Source organism: Oryx dammah, unplaced genomic scaffold, assembly GCF_014754425.2.
Source record: "Oryx dammah isolate SB20612 unplaced genomic scaffold, SCBI_Odam_1.1 HiC_scaffold_23, whole genome shotgun sequence".
In the NCBI taxonomy this organism is placed as follows: domain Eukaryota; kingdom Metazoa; phylum Chordata; class Mammalia; order Artiodactyla; family Bovidae; genus Oryx; species Oryx dammah.
In genome coordinates this window covers 22,653,724-22,661,885 of record NW_024070207.1, presented here as the reverse complement: position 1 = coordinate 22,661,885, position 8,162 = coordinate 22,653,724, and positions in this window count along the sequence as shown.

Genomic DNA, 8,162 nt, shown 5'->3' with positions numbered 1-8,162 from the left:
TCATTATTCTGAATTCTTTTTCAGGCAGACTCCCTATCTCCTCCTCTTTTGTTTGGTTTGGTGAGCTTTTATCATGTTCCTTTACAGGCTGAATATTTCTCTGTATTTTCATCTTATTTAGGTTGCTGTGTTTGAGGTGGCCTTTCTGTATGCTGGAAAATTGTGGTTCCTCTTTATTGTGGAGGTTCCTCCCTGTGGGTGGGGTTGGACGGGTGGCTTGTCAAGGTTTACTGGTTAGGGAAGCTTGTGTCGGTGTTCTGGTGGATGGAGCTGGATTTCTTTTCTCTGGAGTGCAATGAGGTATCCAGTAATGAGTTTTGAGATGTCAGTGGGTTTGGTGTGACTTTGGGCAGCCTGTATATTGAAGTTCAGGACTATGTTCCTGTGTGGCTGGAGAATTTGTGTGGTATGTCTTGCTCTGGATCTTGTTAGCCCTTGGGTGGTGCTTGGTTTCAGTGTAGGTATGGAGGCATTTGATCAGCACCTATCAATTAATGTTCCTTGCAGTCAGGAGTTCTCTGGTATTCTCAGGATTTGGACTTAAGTCTCCTGCCTCTGGTTTTTAGTCTTATTCTTACAGTAGCTTCAAGACTTCTCTCCATATATACAGCACTGATGGTAAGACATCTAGGTTAATAATGAAAAGTTTCTCTACAGTGAGGGACACCTGGAGAGGTATATAGAGTTACATGGAGAAGAGAAGAGAGAGGAAGGAGATAGAGGTGACTCAGAGGAGAAGAGGGGGAATCAAAAGGGGCGAGAGCAAGCTAGCCAGTAATCACTTCCCTATGTGCTCTCCATGGTCTGGATCCCTCAGAGATGTTCACAGAGATACACAGAGAGAAGAGGAAGGAGACAGAGGTGGTCAGGTGGATAAAAGGGGGAATCAAAAGGAGAGAGACAGATCTAGCCAGTAATCAGTTCCCTAAGTGTTCTTCACAGCCCAGAACACACAAAGAGATTCACAGAGTTGGGTAGAGAAGAGAAGGGGGAGGGAGGAGATAGAGGCAACCTGGCAGAGAAAAGAAGAGTCCAAAGTGGGAGAGAGCAATCAAGCCAGTAATCTCACTCCCAAGTAAATATGGGTCCTGAAGATTGGGTTCTTAAAGGTACAAAATTGATAACAGATGCCAAAAAGCAGGGATTAAAAATTTAGAATAGAGGTTAGATTCTCAAAAATACAATATTAAAGAAAAAAAGTCACAAAAAGTATAAAATATATATACATGAAGTTTGCTTTAAAAATAGATTCTTTTTTTTTTGCTAAGTAATAGTATGTTATAGTAATGAAAATTAAAGGAGTAATAGAGGACTTAAAATTTTTAAAAAATTAAAAAAATGATAATAGTAAAAATATATCTAAGACTTTCTCTGGTGTTGTTGTGGACAGTGTGGGGTCAGTTCATTTTCAGATAGTTCCTTGGTCCGGCTTATACTTCTCAAGATCTATAGGCCCCTTCCTATGTAGTTGGTGCTAACTGCAGGGTTTTAATCTATTGTACCTGTCACTTCCAAAGTGGTTCCCTCTGTTTATTTTAGCTTCTTCTGTTTGCTGGTCTCTTCAGTGTCTAATTTCCGCCCTGACACAAGGGGCAATGGTGGTCACCTTTTTAGGCTTACTTGTTCAGTCCTGCTGTGGGGAGGGAGGAACACTGCAAACAAATATCACTGGTGTGTGTGGGGAGTGCTCACAGTGTCTTGGCCACACTGGGTTTGCCCCTGCTCACGGCGTGTGTGCTTTCCCAGTCTATACTGTTCAGGCTCTAGGTTGCTCTGCCGGGAAGTGTCTGAGGTGGGCCCTGGTTTGCATGCCCTTCTCAGGTCTAAGCTGCTCCAGTTCAGGTTCTCGGGTTCTCTACAAAGGCACAGAGTTTGTTGGGCCTGTGATTTGTGCCCTTCCCAGGTCCGAGCAGCACAGGTGACCAGGTGCTTGGAGAGCATTGTAGCACCCAGTTGGCTGCAGCTTATTGCCTCCTCTGTTCCAGCTGCTTGGTTTTCTGGGTGTGTGACTAGCACACCTTCTCAGGTGTGCCGTGTGTCTCTTCTGGGGAGTTGATCTCCGGCTGCTACCCTCCTGGCAAATGTCGACCGTCCAAAATCCCAAGAAGTCTTGGTTAGCAATGAAGCCTGCTTGAAGTTTGGTAGATGATGCCTCTCTGGGGCCGTGATTGCCCCCTTCTGGCTCAGTCTGCCCTCTCCTGCCTGTCTCCAGTGGGGGATGGGCCGGTCCACAGTGGGCTAGCTCTGCTCAGTTTGTTCTGTGAGTGGGCCTGGCGGTGTCTTAGGTTAGGGCTTTTTGCAGGATAGCTATCCCACAGTCTAGGTTGCTATCTCAAGTTAGTTCCCTCAGATTGCCCTCAGGGCATTCAAGCTTGGTCCTTACCCTAAGCAATGCAGCCCCCTGCCTCCCTGTCCATTCCCTGCTTGCTAGTGATGGATGTGAGCTTGTGCACTGCTTCTCTGCTGGGAGTTACCTTTAGGCACATAATCTGTGGGGTTTAATTATTTATTTATTTTTCCTCCTGGCTATCTTGCCCTCTGAGTTCCCAAGGCTCGCCACAGACCCGCAAGGTGAGAGTGTTTCCTGGTGTTTGGAAACATCTCTTTTTTAAGACCCCCTTCCCTGGACGGATCTCTGTCCTTACCTCTTTTGTCTCTCTTTTTATCTTTTATATTTTGTCCTACCTCCTTTCGAAGAAAATGGGCTGCTTTTCTGGGTGCCTGATGTCCTCTGTCAGCATTCAGAAGTTGTTTTGTGGAATTTACTCATGGTTCAAATGTTCTTTCGATGAATTTGTGGGGCAGAAAGTGGTCTCCCCATCCTATTCCTCTGCCATCTTCTAATCCTGTCATCTTAAAATGTATATTATTGGAGTGGGTCTGGTAAAATCTTTCTATTGTTAGTTCTAATCCTGTCATCTTCAAATGTAAATTGTGGGAATGGGTCTAGTAAGATCTTTACAACCTTGAGACATTCTTCTGATTTATTCTAAAAGCCAATTTAAAAAGTATATGGCTTCCTTGCTAACACTACAGATTTGGGCATTCTCTGTCCCCCTTCTGATGTCTATGTCAGAAGTTTTCTTTGTTCCTTTTCCACTTTAATAAAACTCTGCTACACAAAAGCTATTGAGTGATTGAGACTGGTCCCTGGTTTCGAAGCTATATCTTCTTCAGTTCAGTTCAGATCAGTTGCTCAGTCATGTCCGACTCTTTGTGACCCCATGAATTGCAGCATGCCAGGCCTCCCTGGCTATCACCAACTCCCAGAGTTCACTCAAACTCGTGTCCATCGAGTCAGTGATGCCATCCAGCCATCTCATCCTCTGTCGTCCCCTTCTCCTCCTGCCCCCAATCCCTCCCAGCATCAGAGTCTTTTCCAATGAGTCAACACTTTGCCTGAGGTGGCCAAAGTATTGGAGTTTCCGCCTCACTGTCAGTCCTTCCAAAGAATACCCAGGACAGATCTCCTTTAGAATGGACTGGTTGGATCTCCTTGCAGTCCAAGGGACTCTCATGAGTCTTCTCCAACACCACAGTTCAAAAACATCAATTCTTCAGTGCTTGGCTTTCTTCACAGTCCAACTCTCACATCCATACATGACCACTGGCAAAACCACAGCCTTGACTAGACAGACCTTAGTCGGCAAAGTAATGTCTCTGCTTTTCAATATGCTATCTAGGTTGGTCATAATTTTCCTTCCAAGGCGTAAGTGTCTTTTAATTTCATGGTTGCAATCACCATCTTCAGTGATTTTGGAGCCCCCAAAAATACGACTGAGCAACCTAATTGAACTGAAGGGATAAATAAATGCTAGGTAGTATTGAGTTTAAGTGAAGATGATAAACTCTAATTATTCACTGGTTAGATGATAAAGAAGAAATCAACCTCCATATGACAGCATTACATGTCAGTATTTAGAGAAAGTTCAAGTCTTGACTAGAAATAGAGAATATTTCATACTCCTAGATAAATACTAGACTTCATTTCAGAGTTTAAAATATTTCCCCAGACCTATATTTCTTCCCACTTCAAATGCAATTATCATCAGCATTCCTTTCAAATGATGTTTTTAAATTTGCTAATTTGTGACTATGAAGTGTCCCCTCCCCTTCTCAGGAAGAACATTGGCAACTAAACCAATTAAGTGACTATAATGAATGAAGCATATTGGACTCCTATCTTCAGGAAATCTATCTGCAGTATCTTCTCAGTTTTACCTCATGTTAGGGAAGATCATATTATAACAAGTTTTTCAATCATTGTCCTCAAGTTGACCTCTGATTACTTTTAAGTATTCATGGTGAGAAGGAGTTTTCCAAGTCTAGATAAAAGTTTCTAAGAACACTCAACTCCTGTTTAATCACTAAATCACAGTAAGGTGTTTGTGGGCAGTGAATAGTAAAGAAACAGGTGTCAAGATTTCTAATATTATTTAAATAATTCTAGAACAGTTAAATTATACATTCCTAGTGACTAAGTAACCCTAAGGTTTGCTTATGGAAATACTCTGGACAGTGAGCACATAGCATGTCTACCACAGAACCTAAGATTTGGAACCTGTGAAATATTTTATCTGTTATTCCTTTTTTAAATTCAAAAGATTATCCTCATTTTACAACGGCAAAGGCTGAAGGTAAAAGAGGCTATGAGTGGTGTATCTGGTTAATATTACTACTAAAGATTATATTGAATATGGTACCCAATGTTCAAGTTACTACTGATACATTAAAAATCACCCTAAAACTTAATGGTTTAAAATAACAAAAATCATTTCACTCTCTCTCATGGGTTTCTGTGAACCAGGAATTTCAGGAAGGGCTCAGCTGTGTGGTTCAGGATGAGAGCCTACATGTGCCTGCTGTCAGATGGTGATTGGAGCAGGAACTGCAGAGGTGCTGAAGCAGCAGATGGCTGACCTGGCATTCTTATTCCTTCATGTAGCCTCAGGGCCTCTCCACGTGTCCTCTCCATTTGGCCTTCCTCATGATGCTACATGAGGCCCTCAAAATACTTGGAGTGCTTACATGGTGACTCCAATCAAGTATTCAAAAGAACCAGGCAGACACTGTGTCACTTTTCATGACCTAGCCTCAGAAGTCACATTGCATCCCTGGAGTTATAAGTGATGTAGTTATAAGCTCACCCAGATTGAAGGAGAAGCAACATAGATCTCACTTCTCCAATGGAGAATTGTCGACATGACTTTGTAAGAATATGTGGGATGGAAGATATTGTTGCAGTTATCTTTGGGAAAATACAATCTCTCACACTTGGCACTGATAGTTCTTTATATGTTGTTGATTTGTACATCATATTTAAACAGTGTTTTCTGATGTCTTGATAATGTTTTCATAGAAAAGGTATCATTAAATGGGTAAATATGCTTTCCTGCATTCATCCAGGACAATAGAAAAATCTGTTTAGATTAGGAAGACATAGTTAAAGAGTTACCATTAACAACTCTCCAAACTTTTTTGGTCATGGGATCCTTTTTATGTAACACTTCTGTCAACATTTCCTGAAACAGTATTCCATGGAATGCAGTTTGAAAATTCTGCCATGAACCAACAGTAACAATTTTTTCTAAAGATTTATCATTTTCATAATTACAAGTGACCCATTTTAATAATGTCAACATGTCTGCTAACACATCTTTAGTCAAAAATTACAAGAAATGCTATTTCTTCTGTCAGCATTATATGTAGATATGTTGCTTCATTTTTGTTGAGATTCATTGTTGGATGCTATATTTGGCATTGCTAAAAGGACTTCCTAATTGAATCTCATATCTTTAATATTAAACATGGTTTAAGCACACGGTATCAATTGACATTTCCAGTGAAGAAAAAAAGAGATGAAGATTCATTGCTAAACATCTACCAAGAAATTCATGTGTACATAATTCATTCTACTTCACTCCATTTCATAAATGATGGGCATATCCCCCATCATCCAAAACCTTGGAAATTGTTTTATAATAACTTAACCATAGGGTATAGATTGCAACACTTAAAATAAAGCATGAGAGTACATTATTTACTATTCTAGACCAAGTTTAGCTAAAAAATAATTTTAAATGTTTAAAATGATATCCACAATGTATTTTTGTTCGATTAGAGTTTTAAATGAGAGCCAAGAGCAATGGTGACCTTTAAATATCCTATTCATTTTAAGACTGCAGTAGATGATTTTTAACCAATTAATTGTAAGCATTATAAGTAAATGAGTTATTAGCATTCATGAATTATATAACAGCCAATTTGTTCCTGTTCCTAAACCTTTGAAGTACCTATTTCATAATTTCTTGGAAATGTAACCATAGGAACTAAGTGGTTGCCAACATAAACCTTTATGATTAATGAAGGTAAGTTTTCACCTTTTTGAATCATTTTTAAATGTATACAGAACCCAGGTAATATACCTCTAGGACTATAGTTTTGTTCAAAGTTAAGTTGTCTTACAGCTCTCCAATCTCTAGGGTTCATTTCTTCAAAAGCATACACAAGTACTTGCTTTGTGCCAGGTACTATGTTACATACCATGAGGGATAAAACAAAAACACTGTCATTACCATGTAGGAGCTTAAAATGTAGGAAGAGAGGTACAATGTTTACCCAGGTTTGTGTGCAATCAACCAGAATGTATAAAGTATCATAAGATAAGTAAACCAAGTTATTTCCTTATAGTTTTTACAAAACCAGTATTGCTTAATACCTCTCACTCTATAAGAGGCTATGAAAAATGAAAACAACAAAACTCCACCTTTGATCTACAGTCCTGGCAATATATGTAAATCTATAAAATGGACTAAGGCTTTTATCAAGAAAAGCTCATTATTTCTCCCCTCAATTTTCAAATGCCTGAGAACTCCATTCCCTTCTACCTCTTTTCCTCCCTTCCCCCAACCCTTCCCTTGGGAAATCTGTATCTACATCTATATTATCTACATCTATCTCCATATCTGAATGGAGAAGTATGGCATATTTACATATAATATTTGTGTAAATACATATATTTAGTATACTAAAAAGAAATAGGTATTTATCCTAAGGGAGGAGAATGGTATATATTTATATATGGAAAAGAAGCAAAGAAGGCAAGTAGAAGAGGCAAAAAAAGAAGAAAGGGAAAGAGTCTAGTGTCTTTTCAGAATCAGGGAACTGAATGCTATTCCACAGAAGATCCTGAGAATTCTTTCCTATTAACCACTAGTACTACCTAGGACATGACTCCATAATCTCCATTATTTAACCAAGTCAATCAAAGCAACAGATTGGTCATTAATGTTAATGTAATGGTTTTAATTATGTTAACAACACTTGTCCATATAAACGACTAGTTATCAAAAATAAAAAGACAACCTACATACTGGGAGAAAATATTTGCAAACAATGTGATCAAATAAGGGTTTAATTTCGAAAATATACAAACAGCTCATACAACTCAACAACAGAAAACAACCCAATCAAAAAATGGGCAGAAAACCTAAACAGACATTTGTCTAAATAAGAAATACAAATAGATAAAGAAAATAGGGTACAAAAGACAACCCTCAGAATCTGGGAAAATATTTACAAATGAAGCAATCAACAAGGGATCAATTTCCAAAATATACAAACAGCTCATGTATCTCAAAATCAAAAAAACAAATGACCCGATCAAAAAGTGGGTGGAAGATCTAATTAGACATATCTCCAAAGAAGATGGACACATAGATGGCCAACAAACACATGAAAAGATGCTAACAATCACTAATCATTAGAGAAATGCAAATCAAAACTGCAATGAAGTATCACCTCACACCAAACAGAATGGCCATAATCAAAAAAATCTAAAAACAATAAATGCTACCCTCCTACACTGTCGATAGGAGTGTAAATAAGTACAGCCACTATGGAGAAAATTATGGAGGTTCCTTATCAAACTAAAAATAGAATGACCATATGACCCAGTAATCCCACTCCTGGGTATATACCTCGAGAAAATCATAACTCAAAAAGATACATGCACCCTAATGTTCACTGCAGCACTATTTAAAATAGGCAGGACATTTAAGCAACTTAAATTTCCATCAACAGAGGAGTGGATAAAGAAAATATGATACATATACACAAAGGAATATTACTCAGCAATACAAAAGGACAAAATAATGCCATTG